Source organism: Topomyia yanbarensis, chromosome 1 (genome assembly GCF_030247195.1).
Source record: "Topomyia yanbarensis strain Yona2022 chromosome 1, ASM3024719v1, whole genome shotgun sequence".
NCBI classification, from domain to species: domain Eukaryota; kingdom Metazoa; phylum Arthropoda; class Insecta; order Diptera; family Culicidae; genus Topomyia; species Topomyia yanbarensis.
In genome coordinates, this window is record NC_080670.1 from 213,863,172 (window position 1) to 213,874,113 (window position 10,942).

The window sequence follows — 10,942 nt, forward strand, 5'->3', positions numbered from 1 at the left end:
AAATTAATTATTAACTAAGCGGAACATTTTACAAGCTTATTAACTAGAAATAACTAGAAAGAGTGGTTCAAGATTAAGGGGAATTAATTAGGGCTATTTTAAAGTAGTGGTACTGTTGGTCATTTCTTAACGAGATTAAATATTGATCAACTAAAACTAAGCACTTAAGTTTTGGGAATATATTCAAGGGGAGAAGGGGATGAAGTCATACATCTGTGTATCAGAGACATGGGAGGGAGAGCGGACAAGGCTGAAGGGGGGGGGGGAGGGGGTGAGATATAAACTTTCAGTTTCCGGCATCAGGAATTAACGGCCAGGATTACAGATTCGAACGGATTGATCAACTAACACTAGAAGATAGGGGGGCACATAAGTTTTGGGAAGATATTCAAGGGGAGAAGGGGTGAAGTCATACATCTGTGTATCAGAGACATGGGAGAGAGGGTGGACAAGGCTGAATAGGGGGGGGGGGGATATAAACTTTCAGTTTCCGGCATCAGGAATCAACGACCAGGATTACAGATTCGAACGGATGTATCAAGTATTGGGACGCCGGGCGGTTTTCCTCGAGCCGGCAGGGGTTCCTCCAGACGATTTCGTAGTACGGCTCAGATACGGATCGGGAACACACCGCGCTGCGTGTGTGATGTTGTACTGTAGATCTCGTGTTGTTGGTTCATTCGACAGATGTTTTGTCTCGTCTTGGAGTCGTATCAAACCATCGTTGGGGTACGGTAGGCGGAAGAGGGCACTTCTGGGAATAATAAGAGAAAAGATAGGGGCATTTAAATTTGGATATTGATGGTTTTGAGGAACGTGTATATAAGGGACATGTAGAGAATATCGCGGCTTGCTAGTACATCTCGAACCGGGACATTGGGTGATCTTCCTCGGGCCCGAAGGGAATCGAATAGTTGAGATCTGGCAGAACAGTACTCGGCGCATGCCCAGACAACATGTTCGATTTCGTGATAACCGTTGCCACAAGCGCAGATACCGCTATCCACGAGCCCAATACGCCGGAGATGTGCGTCCAGCGTGTAGTGATTGGACATGAGCCGAGACATCACGCGAATGAAATCCCGACCCACATCCATCCCTCTGAACCAAGGTTTCGTCGATACCTTAGGGATTATCGAATGTAGCCACCTTCCCAGTTCACCATTGCTCCATGAAGTTTGCCAACTTTCGAGGGTTCTCTGATGAGTGATACTGAAAAATTCGCTGAAGCTAATTGGTCTTTCATATATGTCACCTTGTAAAGCGCCCGCCTTAGCTAAAGAGTCCGCTTCTTCATTACCTGGAATGGAGCAATGCGAGGGAACCCAAACTAAGGTAATCTTGTACGATCTTACAGACAAAGCACGCAGGCGCTCCCAGATTTTCCCCAGAAAATATGGAATGTGCTTTCTAGGTTTCATTGAACGGAGAGCCTCGATTGAGCTGAGGCTATCCGAGACAATAAAGTAATGATCGGTGGGCAAAGTATCAATGATCCCAAGGGTATACTGAATAGCAGCAAGTTCTGCGACGTAAACTGAAGCAGGATCATTGAGTTTGAATGAGGCGGTGAGGTTTTGATTGAATATACCGAAGCCAGTGGAGCCGTCGAGGCTTGACCCGTCGGTGTAAAACATCTTGTTGCAGTCGACTTCTCGAAATTTACTATGAAAGATGCTTGGGATCACTTGCGGACGTATGTGATCCGGGATTCCACGAATCTCGTCTTTCATGGATGTGTCGAAGAATACAGTTGAATCAGAAGCATGAAAGAGATTGACACGGTTGGGATAGTATGAAGAAGGATTGATATTTTGTGCCATGTAATCGAAGTACAAGGACATAAATCGGGTTTGAGAATTGAGCTCGACAAGCCTTTCGAAATTTGCAATTACTAACGGGTTCAAGATATCGCATCGGATGAGCAATCGATATGAGAGTTCCCAAAATCGATTTTTCAGCGGAAGGATGCCCGCCAGCACTTCTAAACTCATCGTATGTGTCGAGTGCATGCAACCCAAAGCAATACGCAAACAACAATATTGGATTCGCTCTAGTTTGATGAAATGTATGTTCGCAGCGGAGCGGAAACAGAAACTCCCGTACTCCATCACCGACAATATTGTTGTTTGGTACAGCCTGATCAGGTCTCCTGGGTGGGCACCCCACCATGTTCCGGTTATTGTACGGAGAAAGTTGATCCTTTGCTGGCACTTCTGTTTCAGATACCTAATGTGACATCCCCAGGTTCCTTTAGAGTCGAACCAGACCCCGAGATATTTGAAAGTTGAAACCTGAGCAATAGTTTGACCCATTAATTGAAGCTGTAGTTGCGCTGGTTCACGCTTCCTTGAAAATACGACTAGCTCAGTTTTCTCCGTGGAGAACTCGATACCTAGCTGGAGGGCCCAAGCAGACAAATTGTCCAAGGTATCTTGCAATGGTCCTTGCAGATCGACGGCTTTGGGACCTGTAATAGAGACCACACCGTCATCTGCAAGCTGCCTTAGCGTGCAGGAATTGACAAGACATTCGTCAATGTCATTCACGTAAAAGTTATAGAGAAGGGGGCTTAGACATGAGCCCTGGGGAAGACCCATGTAGCTAATTCGTGATGTCAATAAATCACCATGCGAAAAATGCATATGTTTTTCAGACAGCAAGTTTAGCAAAAAGTTGTTTAGAGTCGGTGAAAGACCATGCTGGTGCAGCTTCTCAGAAAGAATTTTGATAGAAACTGAATCAAAAGCCCCCTTTATATCTAGGAAAACTGATGCCATCTGCTCTTTGCTAGCATAAGCCATTTGAATTTCTGTTGAGAGCAACGCAAGACAATCGTTCGTCCCTTTGCCTTTGCGGAAACCAAATTGTGTATCTGACAGTAAGCCATTTGCTTCAACCCAATTATCGAGGCGAAACAAGATCATTTTCTCGAACAACTTTCGGATACAGGACAGCATCGCAATCGGTCGATACGAGTTGTGGTCGGAGGCTGGTTTTCCTGGTTTTTGAATGGCGATGACCTTCACTTGCCTCCAGTCATGAGGGACAATATTACCCTCAAGAAACTTATTAAATAAATTCAACAAGCGTCTCTTGGCAGAGTCTGGCAGATTCTTTAACAAGTTAAATTTGATTCTGTCTGGCCCTGGGGCTTTATTGTTACATGATAAGAGAGCAAGTGAGAACTCCACCATCGAAAACGGTGTTTCGTTCGCGTTATTGTGAGGGGACGCGGCGCGGTAGATCTTCTGTGCCGGGGCGGAATCCGGACAAACCTTCTTGGCAAAATCGAATATCCAACGGTTTGAATATTCCACGCTCTCATTAGTACTGTTTCGGTTTCGTAAGCGTCGGGCCGTACTCCAAAGAGTGCTCATCGATGTTTCTCTCGTTAGTCCGTCGACGAACCGGCGCCAGTAGCTACGTTTTTTGGCTTTTATCAAACTCTTCATGCGCGTTTCCGCCATCGCGTACTGTCGGTAGCTAGCTGGCAGCCCGTCGTCCCGGAAGGTCTTATACGCAGCGGCCTTCTCCGCGTACACGTCTGAGCACTCTTTGTCCCACCATAGATTGGGAGGACGCCCGCGTGAATTCGCGTCTGGTACGCGTTTAGTCTGAGCTTGAATCGCGGTATCGAGAATCAAGCCAGCCAGGAACCCGTACTCTTCCTCCGGAGGAAGCTCTTGTGTCGATTCTACTTTTTCGGATATCACGGACGCGTAGCTCTTCCAATCAATATTTCGTGTGAGGTCATACGAAACATTGATTGTATTCGGTGGCCCTGAACCGTTAGCAATATTAATTACGATTGGCAGATGGTCGCTGCCGTGGGGATCAGAGACTACCTTCCACATGCAATCTAACCGCAGCGATGTCGAGCAGAGGGACAGGTCTAAGGCGCTCGGACGCGCTGGAGGGGCAGGAATCCGTGTCATTTCACCCGTATTCAAAATGGTCATATTGAAGTTGTCGCAAAGCTCATGGAGTAGGGTAGATCGATTATCGTCATGAAGGCAACCCCATGCCGTGCCGTGGGAGTTGAAGTCACCTAAAACTAGCCTCGGTGCGGGGAGGAGTTCCGCAATATCGCAAAGCCGTCGGTGGCTAACTGAGGCTCTAGGGGGGATGTAGGTGGAAGCAATGCAAAGGTCTTTGCCTTTAATTCTGGTTTGGCAAGCGACAACTTCAATGCCTGGTGTCGAGGGGAGGTCGATCCGATTGAAAGAATAGCACTTTTTGATCCCCAAAAGTACTCCTCCGTAAGAGTCTTCTCGATCCAAGCGAATAATATTAAAATCGTGGAAGTGTAGGGTTATTTCTGAAGTGAGCCATGTCTCGCATAGGGCAAATGCATCGCATTTCAAATTATTTAGTAAGATTTTAAACGAATCGATTTTCGGGATAATGCTTCTGCAATTCCACTGTAGAACAGTGATTAAATCCTTGACCTCGTTCGATGAATTAGCCATCGAAGGATACAATCGCTGAAAGAAGGGGCCATTTCGCAGTGAACTGCATCAAAAATGTTTTTACTGCGGGGAGAAAGCTTATCAAGATACTTTTAAGGGGGTCAGAAATGTTTAACGCTGTAAGAATACGGTCCACAATGTCAGAGAAATTTATTAAGCCAGCACTGTTTTCTTTCTCTGGCTGAGATATGGGAACACTTGGGGTTTTTGATGTTCCTGGAAGTGCTGGGAACTCCTTTTCTGAGCTCAGGTTACTGAGACCGGGAGCGACTTGCTTCGGTTTTGCACCAGTACTTCCTTGAGTAGTTATTTTAGGGGGACCATGAAGAGACACCTTCTGGCCTTTACGACGAAGCTTGGAAGAAGAAATGTTCTTCCTTTTTCTACTACTTCTAGGCACAGCAGAAGATGTTCCCTCCTGGGGTTCATCACAGTCGCCTTCGTCAGTAGACAAGTTGGTAAAGATGTTCGTAGAGACAGGTGGCGTAGCTATCTTAAGCATTTCTGCAAAAGATCGCTTAGAGCGTCCCTGAAGGGAACGCTTAAGATTTTCCTCGCGCTGTTTGTACGCGGGACATGAAGGGAGATCATGTGGGTTTCCCCCACAGTAGAGACACTTTTCGACATCTCTACCACAGGAATCATCCGCATGATTCCCACCGCATTTCCCACAGCGGGCTTTATTGCTACAATGGGAGGCTGTGTGTCCCAATTGTTTGCAATTAGTACAGTTCATGACCCGCGGCACAAAGAGGCGAACAGGTAGACGAACCTTGTCAAAGAGGAGGTAATTGGGCAGGGCAGAGCCGGCGAAGGTCACCCGATAAGAGTCTAAGTTGACGTATATTTTCTTGCCGTCAGCTGCGACTGATGCTGAATGCAAACGTTTGCATTCCAGTATCTTCACTGGCTTAAGCATGGGGTCTTTGAAACAGCCAGTCCCATATTTTAGCAGGTCCTCGCAATTCAGACTCGAATCGGAAACGACCCCACTGACTTCAACCCTGCTAGCTGGAATATACACCCTGTACTCCTTCGTAAAGGGCTCGTAGCCAGCAATATCGTTTGCCTGAGTAGAACTGTTAACCACCACCCGAAGCTTATCAGGGCGAATTTTCGATATTTCTGTCACGGCCGAATACCGATCCGTCAGAACTCGAGAAATCTGCAACAGATTCAAACACTTTTTTTCTTTGGTCCGGAAGAAGATCACAAATGGCCCGGTGGCCGAGCTCGGATATACCTTGAGCCGGGGAGCCGATTTTATTTCGACGTCCATCTCACCTTGAGATGAACCGCCGTCAGGGGAAGTCATTTTTGCACGGGCCTATTGCCCAGTGCACGTTATTAAGACAACCAAGAAGGGGAAACGAAAACTAATACTTAGCTTGTGTATGTAACGGTATCCAGACGGCTTACTAAAAGAACACTGCTTCACTTCACTGACCGGCTAACGGTACTCAGAAACAGAAACACAAAAGAAGGGAAAAATAATGAAACCTCAACTAGGCGTGTGCCAATAACCTTGAACGCGGATTAACACTATTTGTCGCTATAGAGTGTACGGACCGATGACAAAAGACTTCTATCTCGACTGAGTGCTCGATAACGAATGACAATTGGTTGATGCATTTGAGTTGGCATTCATACTGAATCCCCTCAGAAGTCCGAACCGGTTCCGGAATGGTTTGACTGAGTAGAGGTATAACCGCTGTCAATTCAGTCGAACTCAGCCACTAAAAACTTGCCGACAGTAGCGCACCTGGTGGAGATATCGCAACTACCTTCGAAAACGTTAGGGATTTTTACACAAGTTGTATGCTGAAGATGGACGTCTGTTCTCTGTGCTCGAAGCTTACTGATTGATGATCCTAGGACTGATTTACATTAATTTTGTCTACTCGTTTTACCACATCTGGGAGCGGGTTCGTTCTGTTGTCTGTAAGAACTGTTACTAAGTGTTTGTAGTATTTGGGCGTCGTACTCCTCTTTGTCTAATATCGCGGTTTTATTTCCTTTTGCCACCCTTCACAAAGTAAACGGGTTTTTCGTTCAATGCGCTGATCGTCTTGATGTGACGGCGCCGGTGGTTGAGTGGTAAGCGTGACCGCCACTCATTCCAGTTGTCCTGGGTTCAATTCCAGCCGAGGTCTTTGAGATTTTTCTGAGGTGAAAAAATCTGTGGTCACGTCTTCCTTCGGAAGGGAAGTAAAGACATTGGTCCCCGGTCCATGAGTTGATGGATCGATATCTCGTCCTGATAGTGGAGTCACCTCTCTGGCGTCGGTAAAGAAGAAGTAGAATCCAACTTCTATACTTACTACCAAATATCCTCCTCCCGTGATACTTGTGGAGTGCGGCCTCTAGCAAAAGCAAGTATCGGACTAACATTCCTTCCCTTTCCTTCCGCAATCTAAGTAGCGGGCCGGGCCGGCGCCGGTATTGATCAATAAACACTTTAGGATTACCAGGAGTTGCACAATTGAAAGATGTTTCGCTACTCCCAAGCATAATTATCTGCTGATTCCCTGTGCAACTTCAGCGAGTCCAGATCGATAACGGAATAGCAGCCAGGGGTGGTCGCACAAGCTCAAGCTCAATGCCCTGATCGTCTTGATGTCCGTGTTGTTTATTTTCACGGAAGGTTCCTTAATAGTTTCTACAATCATCGATCGAGTCTTGTTGATCTATGCTATGAGGAAGTTGGCAGGTGTTTATTGCCGTTTCTACGTCGATGATGATCTGTGCGACCTTTGGCTGGAGGATTATTGCGTAATTCAGGCCGTTGTTGAATAACCGCAGCTGTTGCTTCGAAAATTGATGGGAAGACCGGTTTACCACGAAATCCATCAGCAGATGTACCGTGGGTTTCGATGGACTCTGTTTGATTTGTAGTGTATAAGACAATGCAAACTATTTACTTGCATCATCATAGCGTCGGAATGTGTTTGAGCGGTGCTTTCGAATGCTGTTTTGTCATCCTGGGACAAGTTCGGATTCGTTTTGTCGCGATACGAAAATCGTAATGCAATTTTCACTTTTCTTTATTTCCTTTTATCGGTGCTCCGATCTATGATTTCTATAGTATCATATCAATAAATATGACATACAGAGATATAGTTCATGCGGTTTGTTTTTACAATTTAATTTAGCTTGTTTTTGTAGTTTTTTTCTTCTTTTTTTCTTTTTGCAATTTAATTTAAATAAATAATTTAAACTTCTTATTTTATCTTAAATTTCATTAAAAGACGACTAAAGGACTTTTTTTTTCTCTCAATTTATAGAAGTAATATTTCGTTTAATTTAATAGTTTTCTTCGCTTACGCTTATACCTTTACTTGTTTTGTAGTTTTACATCGTGATAAAACGTAATTACAAATTACAATAACATAAAATTTGACTAGCTATGAAGTTTTCACTTTTTTTTTCTCCTCCGTCAGCAAAGGTGTTGCGAGGGAGGTGTTGTTTTTATTTTACTTTCCAGTAAACACAATGCTTTCTGTCCCATTTACTAGAGCCATCATCGGCCTACTTGTGTGTGTCTCAAAAACAGCAATCCGCTCTGTCTGTCAGGTCAGGTTACGCGATTGACGCACGATTCCGATTGGAAACGAACCTTACCACGTGGTATGCATTTTATTCAGTGTCTGATTTTCTTCTGCCTTTTGAAACTGTCTCGTTTGTTAAAGCAGAAACAACTTTGTTATTTTCGAATGCGATTTACTTAGTAACTGTGTACTTTCTTATCACGCTTAATTTGCATTATTTGTTCGATTACAGAATTACTGATTTTGACCTACCTCATATTAATCCAAAGTCACACTTTTCAATGCAAAGTGCTGATCCTTTCGTCACTTGCAACTGAAAAATCTAACGATAGAGGTTTTGCGACATCAAAGCAGAATTAAAGCGCTAAGAGATGTACACTGAAACGAATCCCCATCGTTTTATTCTTGATACTGAGAGCGACTGAAAACATCTCACGTCAAACGTCAGGGTTAGGTCAAATCAACGTAATTTGGGGTAGCGTTGATTTTATACCACACAATACAGACGAGACAGACAGAGTCAAACAGGTATGGGCGTTTACTAGGTGCGCCTCTATGTATAATACAAATTACCCTGCCGGGGTTCATGTTTTTGCTTGAATAGGGGTTATGGTTGTTCTTGATGTTATTATTGCTAGAGCTAACTTAAAACGACATAATCGACTATTATTATTTATCCTAACATTAATAACAGTTCGGGAAGGGGGAGCATAGTATTGCTAGTGTGGGGGCAGAGGAGGGACTTAGAAAGATAACTATCTGTTAGTGCTATATACATTGGGAGTAGGCAGAAGGGCGAAAGGGTGTTAGATTACACACCGATATACATTTAAGGAAAAAGGATGAGGAAATGGGATTTAGAACAAAAGGGAGGTTGTAAAAATCACAGCTTTTATAATCAACACAAAGTATGTATGATGTATGAACAATGAGGCGCTTTGTTTTCTCGGAAAATGAGAAACTTTTTAGGTTTTTCTACTACGCGTAGCTACGTTAAAATGTGAGCCTCGAATGGGCACCTTTAATCTGCGCGGGAAGGACAAATTTTACTTCACTCCGTGTGGCTTTCTTCAACCAATTCTGAGAACCGACTCAGGCTATTCTTAAGTCACCCGAAGTAACTAAAATCGGGTGAAAAAAGGCACGTGTCGTGAGGTGAGATTAGTCGTCTTACGTCACACACCGCGCAGAATAAGGATAGGAGGGCTTTACAAACACGCTTGATTCACAATATGTCCGTGAAAGTTTGGTTTTTTTTATCAACGAGCACGCGATTCGAATGTTTTTTTTTGATTTGCTTGAGAAAAAGTTTAGTTTATCAAGCGATGTGTGATGTAGATGGATGATAATGATCTATTATTGAGCATTTCAATTATAGGTTACCCTTTTGAAAAAAAAACAACGCAACTTGTTCAGTGCAGTGGTTGATTCGTTTAGGAAATAAACTGTTTTCATTGCAGGTCCAGGAAAATTTACACATAAATATTCCTATCTAATGGTAATTGAATTTTATTTCCATAAACTTTTGCGAAAATTAAGCATCGTTTCACCTTGGAAATTTCGACGCCTTGGGCTACAAACTTTGTTAATGTTGCTTAGCAATCGATGACAGCCAGATGCATCGCAGCAATCGATAAAAATCGGGCAAGTTGTTTTAGCAAAATAAAAATACAATAAACGTGTAGTTTTTTTACAGGTTTTTACAGAGAAATCTTTTATATAGACTCACAGGAATCCCATTAATCATTTATCGATAAAAACCAGGCGGAAGTGACGAACAATAAAGTGTCCGTTTGGAAATTCATTTCGAAACCCTTTTATGTACGGTATCTACCTTCCAACTAGCCATATCATGCCAGTTGAAAAAAAATCGATACCTAGCATTTCGCATCATTTCAGAACTAAACAAAACCAACCACCGCCGTCCAAGATCTGACAAAATCAAGTGCGCTTTGTTTCCGTTATCAATCGCAAGGTGTACCGGATATTTTTCCGCTTCCAGCATCCTGGAATGCACGAACTTTTATGCCGCGAGCCTCTATCCGAAGATAGATAAACTGATCTTTTCGTTTTGTTTTCCACTCAATTTTTATGTCGTTAATAATAAGGACCCTACGAATAGTTTTGGTATCATTAGCATTCTCTTATATCATTTTTTTCCTCGCTTGTATGCATTTTGTTATTGTTTTTCTCTTCATCTGACTGCGTGTGGTTGTTTTCTTGTTTTACTCACACACACACCCACGCGCATATAAATAAGCTACAAGCGAACGATAATCTGAGATCGGAATAGTTATTATTAAACATATTGGTTTGCTTATATCCTTCAATCTACAAGTGTCACGAAGATACAATTTTTCGAGCAATGATCCAAAATGATTAGCCTAGAACTGTGATCAAAGCGTTTTGTGTAGGTGGCTATAATAGGTTTCGCAAGGTAAAATAAAGCAGAAACATGTACTGACTATAGACAATTAAATAGAGAAACAAAAAAATAACAATGATTACTGTACAGGAAAATTAGGGAGGAAACTAAAAAAGGCTATACTCTGGGTTTTAAGTACGGAATCGACCTCGTTAAAATAAATTTAGTATTTATGGTCCACCATAGCGACAGACGATTGAAATAGACGTACCTAGGAATTAGTGGGGGCGATGAATTAAGACCATGCTATTGGTTCTGTTTCTGTTTGATATCATTCTACAACAATAAGTTTGCGTGAAACATTGAATTCGGTTTTTTCCTGGATACTACTACTGATGATAATCGTTCGAAGCTCTAAACTGTACCCTAATGCTGTTAATAATTTACTTATAAGTTGTGTATGTTTTTTAGTTTTTTTTTTGCGTTTTGCCTAATTTGTTATATCTCTGTACTTGACCAAGTTGTCGGTATAGATAAAAGCGTATTTTTTTACTAGT